The sequence below is a fragment of the Manis pentadactyla genome, chromosome 13, assembly GCF_030020395.1.
Source record: "Manis pentadactyla isolate mManPen7 chromosome 13, mManPen7.hap1, whole genome shotgun sequence".
NCBI classification, from domain to species: Eukaryota; Metazoa; Chordata; class Mammalia; order Pholidota; family Manidae; genus Manis; species Manis pentadactyla.
Window position 1 is genome coordinate 92671637 of NC_080031.1, and position 7036 is coordinate 92678672.

A 7036-nucleotide genomic window follows, 5' to 3' on the forward strand; every position below is an offset into this window, starting at 1 on the left:
GTCACAGCAGTTTCTCCCACACGGCTCTCTCCTTGGCAAGGGATGGCCCCACTCACCGAGCTTCTCGGTCTGGACCGCCTTTCCCGAGAGCGGAGGACTCCGCCCCACCCTTCCCGCGGGGATCTGCTCCGACGTTACCCACGGGAGCGGTTCCCCTACCGCCTAAAACTGCGGTCCCCTAACCCTTGCTGTCCGGCATTACTCACGACAGGAGGCGCCGCGGAGGCAGCTGGCTGGAGCCGAGGGGCAAGACCGTGAGCGCAGCCCCTAGCGCTGGGAGACCCGCAACGGCCGAGACCGCAGGCGGGTGGCTAGAGCTCACCCAGGCGCTCCGTGTGCCCTTATCCGTGGAGGACCAGGGGGCCCACACTGTGGTATCTTACATCGCGCACTTCCACCGTGTCTTGGAACATTGGACTGATATTAATTAGATAATTTCTACAAATTAATTGCCTTTGATTATGCGGTGGTAGACCTGCCACTTCTGCGGTGGTGGAACAGGTCAGTAACTGGAATAGAAGCGCAGGTGGCCATGGGATTGCAGGTCAGTTAAGCCAATTTAAAAATTGACCTTTTAACCCAGCAACTATGTTGCAAAGCCATTAAATAAAAAACAGATTTTTAGAACTCAGTGTTTTAATAAGAAAAGTTAGAGTGCAGTCTGTCCTAACCTTGAGTCTAAATAATTTTCACAAAGAGAAAAATATATCAATTGAACAATGAAAATAGATGAACAATAATTTGAAAGTAAACAAAGTTTGTGTGCACAACATAACAAATAAGTAAATCTTTTAAATGTTTTCACAGTGGAATTTCTTGAGAAAAGAGAGCCCCTTTCTGAGCTTTGAGACCAATCGTTATTTTCAGCTTTGCCTTCCTTCTCACGACTTATCTGTACCAAAAGCCCACCCCAAACACCTCCTCCTCTATCTACTTGCTTCTCTCTCTCTTCTAGGTCTTGTAGTAGGTCTGGCCCTCCCTGGGAAGCCCTCCCCTTGTGGGCTTCTCTGAGAGCAGAGCAGGCCGGGCTCTGCAGGGTGGTTTTCTGTTCCTGCTTCAGTGTGATATTCCTGTGAATATTTCCAGCCTTGTAGGATAGATCACAGTGTGTCAGGGTCGCAAAGGGGAGTTGCTGCCAGATGTGTGCTCAGGGCACAGTGCACTCTGTCCAACAGAAGTTCACCCCTGGGAAATTCGATGTGCTTGACTGACTGCACCTTACAGGGAAGGAGGAAGGAAGTTGACATTTATGTGTTATGCACATTACGTGTAATATCTCTTCAGTGCTCACAAAGAATACCTTTATTATTCACAACTTACTGAGACTCATAAGAGTAAACAACTTGATCCAGCTCACAAAGCTGTATTTCAGCCCAGGCCTACTTGTCTCCAACCCCACATTCTGCTCATACCCTGTCAATATGTTCTCAATAAACTAACTATAACATGTGTTTCTTTTTTTTTTCTCCTTTTCCTTCCTCCTCCATTCTTTATATATTAGGTATAATATTCTGTACTCTTTGTCTATCCCTTGACTGACTTTGGGGGTAGTTGATTTAATTTTGCATGTACTTAGTAATTAATTGTTCTACTTTCTTTACTGTGGTTTTATTACCTCTGGTGACAGCTATTTAGCCTTAGGAACACATCCATCTATAGCAGTCCCTCCAAAATATACTGTAGAGAGGGTTTGTGGGAGGTAAATTCTCTCAACTTTTGCTTATCTGGAAGTTGTGTAATCGTGCCTTCAAATTTAAATGATAACCTTACCGGGTAGAGTATTCTTGGTTCGAGGCCCTTCTGCTTCATTGCATTAAATATATCATGTCACCCCCTTCTGATCTGTAGGATTTCTGCTGAGAAGTCTTGCTGAGCAGGCCTGTGGGATATCTGCTGAGAACCCATGATTGCCTGGTGGGTTTTTCTTTGTATGTGATCTTTTTTTCTCTCTCTGGCTGCTTTTAATACTTGGTCCTTATTCTTGATCTTTGCCATTGTAATTATTATATGTCTTGGTGTTGTCTTCCTTGGGTCCCTTGTGTTGGGAGATCTGTGCACCTCCATGGCCTGAGAGGCTATCTCCTTCCCAAGATTGGGGAAGTTTTCAGCAATTACCTCCTCAAAGACACTTTCTATCCCTTTTTCTCTCTATTCTTCTTCTGGTACCCCTATAATACTTTCATTCCTAGAGATCCTTTTTTCTCTCTGTGCCTCAGCTTCTTTGTATTCCTCTTCTCTAATTTTTATTTAATTTATCGTCTCCTCCACCATATCTAATATGCTTTTAAAACCCTCCATTGTATTCCACAATGATTGGATCTCCATCCTAAATTCATTCCTGAGTTCTTGAATATTTTTATGTACCTCCATGAGCATGTTTATGATTTTTATTTTGAAATCTCTTTCAGGAAGATTGATGAGTTCAGTTTCATTTTACCCTTTTTCTGATGTTTGTGGAATTTTGCTTTGAACCAGGTTCTTTTGATGGTTCATAGTTGTATGTGGCGCTCTCTAGTGCCCAGAAGCTCTACTCTCTGGAGCTGCTCAGCCCCTGGAACAATGTCGGGGGTCACAGGGGAGTGGTGCTGGTGCCCTGTTCCATGAGGTCAGTTCTTTTCTCCAGGTGTATGCAGTCTGGCGCAGCCTTCTTTCCTGTTGCTCTTTCAGGATTAGTTGTATTAATTATATTTTTGTATTATATATGGTTTGGGGAGGAGGCCTCTGTCTCACCTCTCGTGCCACCATCTTTAATCCTACACCATGTGTTTCTATAACGAAGCTCGGAGCTTAGTGCTGGACCCAAGTGGTGACTTTACTAATTTTGTTTGAATTGCCACTCTAGCTCACTTGAAGTAGTGTAGAGAGGCCATAGTGGCTAGTGGGCAGTAGACCAGGGCTCTAAAGGACTGGGAAAGTCATTTCACTTCTTGGAGCTTCAGTCCCTCATCTATAAAGTGAGAAATTTAGACATAGACTAAGGTCCCATCTTTTAAAAAGTTGGGGGGATGATTTTTTTTAATGGCTGGTTTAAATTTTAAGTGGATGATTTTTTTTCCTCCCATTTAAACTCTGTAGAGGTATTCACAATTAAGTGTTTTTTGTATATAAATGCAAGTATATATATTTCTTTGCAATATAATCCATATGCCTTTCACCCACTTAATGCATACAATTCAGTGGGTTTCATGTGTTCACTGAGTTGTGTGGCCTTCACCACAGTCAATCTGAGGATATTTTCATCACTTTAGTAAGAACCCTTGCCCCATTTGGCTGTCACCCTCTGATCCCCCTCATCCTCTCCAGCCCTAAGCAACTCGTAGTTCACTTTTCTTTTTCTGTAGATTTCCCTCTTCTGGACATTTCACAGGAATGGAATCATATAGCATGTGGTCTTTGGGGTCTGGCTTCTTTCACTTAGCATAATGTTTTCAAGGTTCATCCATGTTGTAGCATGTGTCAGTGCTCCATTACTACATAACATTCCACTATATGGATAGTCCACATTTTATCCATTCATTAGTTGATGGATTGGGCTGCTTTCACCTTTTGACTATTGTAAATAGTGCTGCTAAGAACCTTCATGTACAATTTTTCTGTGGGCATATGTTTTCAGTTCTCTTGGATAAATACCTGGAACTAGAATTGCTGGGTCAAATGGCAACTCTGTGTTTAACCAGCAGGGTACAAAGGTTCCAAATTCTCCACATTCTCACTAACACTTGATATTATCTGATTTATTCATTGCAGTAATCCCAGTAGGTGTGAAGTAAGTAGTCATTGTGGTTTTGATTTGCATTTCCCTAAAGCTAATGACCCTGAGCAATGTTCATGTGCTAACTGGACATTTGCATACCTTTGGAGGAACTCCTTCCCTATTTTTTAAATTGAGGATGACTTTAAATTGCCATTTTATTTATCAAGCTATGTGCTTACATTAGGAGCTGAAGTTCAAGAAGAAGAAAAATACATACATATGCTGTTAAGAAGAAAGACATAGGCCCAGCGTGGAGTCCCTTCTGCTAGGCCAAGTCACCAAGCAGGGACTCAACACCTAAACCTAACTGCAATTTCAACCTCCCTCAAAAATGTAGTCAGTCAGAAATTTTCTGATAAGTGTTGATAAGGTAGTACCCCATGGGCCTTCTCCATCCCCCAAAGGAATCTACCTAATAAGATTTTTGTCCCTAGTTAAAGGTGACCTCACCCAAAGTATTCTCTTTTCCTGTTTATGACTTCTTGTCCTGCCTGTGAAAACCTCTTCCTTTATGTAGCCCTTGGGAACATCTCTCTACTTGCTAGATGCGATTCCAAAATCCATGAATAGCTTAATAAAGCCACCTTTATTTGGATGGATTTAGTTCTTTAACACTGGCCTACAAAAGAATTAAAGCAGATTTCTAATAATTGCATAAACTGTTGTTAAAGTACAAAATTCACCCAAGTAAATGTGAAACTCTAATTGGCTTTATTAAGCTATCCCTGAATTGCTCAGCATCCACTCTCGCAAATAGATGCTCCAAGGAATTGTACAAAGTGGAAGGTTTTTTTCTGTTTTTGTTTTTTGTTTTTATTTCTGTCTACTTGTTCTTTATTCCATTTATATGGTTCTTTACATAATATGGTAATATGCTCTATAAAATTCACCATCAGCATTTCTTTTGATTTAATGCTGACATTTTCCATATGACTCTTTTTTTTAAGGTATTATTGATATGCAATCTTATGAAGGTTTCACATGAGCAACATCATAGTTACTACATTCACCCCTATTATCAAGTCCCCCCACATACCCCATTACAGTTACTATCCATCAGCATAGTAAGATGCTATAGAGTCACTATTTGTCTTCTCTGTGCTATACTGCCAAACCCTTTCCCTTTGGTCCCTTCTGGGGTTCTTTGAGTCTGCTACTGTTTTGTTCCTTCAGTTTTTGCTTTGTTATTATACTCCACAAATGAGTGAAATCATTTGGTACTTGTCTTTCTCCTTCTGGCTTATTTCACTGAGCATAATACCCTCTAGCTCCATCCATGTTGTTGCAAATGGTAGGATTTGTTTTCTTTTTATGTCTGAATAATATTCCATTGTATGTGTGTACCACAACTTCTTTATCCTTTCTTCTACTGATGGACACTTAGGTTGCTTCTGTGTCTTGGCTATTGTAAATAGTGCTGTGATAAACATAGGGGTGCATATATTTTTTGAATCTGGGATCTTGTTTTCTTCGGGTAAATTCCTAGGAGTGGAATTCCTGGGTCAGATGCAAAGTGGAAGGTTTTTATAGACAGGACGGTGATGAGACAGGGACCATGGGCTTAGACAGAATAGGGTAAAGGCCTCCAAAAAAGCAAGGCAGGACATTTACAGTCAGAGCAGTGTAACTACATGCAAGGAAACCCCCTGCCAAAACTCTGTGTTAAACATTAAGCTCTAGAGTCATTCTTCAGTGAGATCAGTTGATACTCCCCAGATAAAGGAAAGCAGCCCATGTTTTTATTATGCTAATTGTTTGTAATCATGTGTTAAGATTCACTTTAGCATGCTAGAAGGGACTTAATGTCTCATCAAGGACAAACATCCTAAGAACACTTTTAACAAGTCCACACCCTAAGCCCTTTATCAGTTCCCCCAAATCCTCAACTGCCTATAAATCCCCTATACAATGCACTGCACCCCCTTCCCCTCCCCGGCTCCCTTGTCCCCTCCTGGCCTGAGCCAGGAGCTCTGTCCTCAGCCAGGAGCTCTGTCCTCTCACTGCATCTCTCAATAAAAGCCTCTCCTTGGCTCTCCTACCTTGGGTGGTGCAAAGTTCATTCTTCGACTCTGCGAACAAGAACCCCGGCATCAGTGGGGGAGTTATTAACAAAAGAAAAAGGGTTGTTTCAGTCCAGGTCACTTTCTCTTATAGGGAAGAGCTGGGGGTTTTATGAAGCAGATTACCTCTTTTCCTTTTAGGGAAGGTGGAGAGGATGAATATGGCAGATTATTTCATCAATGGTGCCAACCCAAAATTCCTGACTATATTTCTGGGGGAGGTTGAAACTGTAATTGCATTAAAATTTTAAGTTTAGTTGGGCCCTGGTTTGGTGACTCGTCCTAGCAGAAGCAACACCCTGTTGGGCCTGTGTGTCTCTTTTTAACACCAGTTATGGCAGTATTAGTATGGCCAATATCTGTCAAGCTGAACAATGAAAACCTACATCCCAGCCTACTCTCTTTAGCGAAAACTGAAGTCTCCCCAGAAATGAAGCCTGAGATTACAGGCGAGAGCTGTAGAAGAGAGGGCTCTGTGGGATACCCTGTCATGTGGGCTTCTGGAGGATGGACTGCTCCTCAGACACAACTGCTTGGGCCACACCGTACTTTGCAAAGCTGACAGTTTAGAAAAGTTAGCTTGGTGCTCCAGAAAAATGGGTTTCTTTAGGGTCTGGAGATTTTGGTTTTAGAATTTAAAATGTACTTATTTTAAAGGTCATAATGTTTATATTTAAATTTTTTTCAGAAAGCATTGTGGGTAAAATTGCAACTTTGAGAATCTCTCTCCTGGCCTTAGTGCATCTTCATATCAATAGGTGTTTCCAAGGGGTGGAGAAAGTGGTCCATCTCCGTATCAATAAGTGATTACAAGGTGTGTGGGAAGCAAGTGAGCACTGGGACTGACAGGTGTGGTGGAGGTCCTTTTGCAGCAGGTTTGCAAGAGACACATGCGAGCAGAAGTAGACAACTGCTTGTACGCAATAAATGGGTTTCTCCCAGTTTATTTCTACCTTTAACTGATTTTAGCTTCAAAGGTTATTTGCCCTGGACTGGGAACATATTTATCCCCAGGAGTTACAGCATATATAAAGTATAATGCAAAAAGTTAAACATCCTTCTTCCTTAACTGTTGGATATGCCCTCCATTTAAATTCTTCAGAGGTATTCACTATTAATTTTTTTCATTTACGTATGCAAGTGTGTGTATTCCAGTAATTTCTTTCTGCTTATCATTATATCTTGGGAAATGTTTTATTTCCCTCATAGCGATAAATCTCTT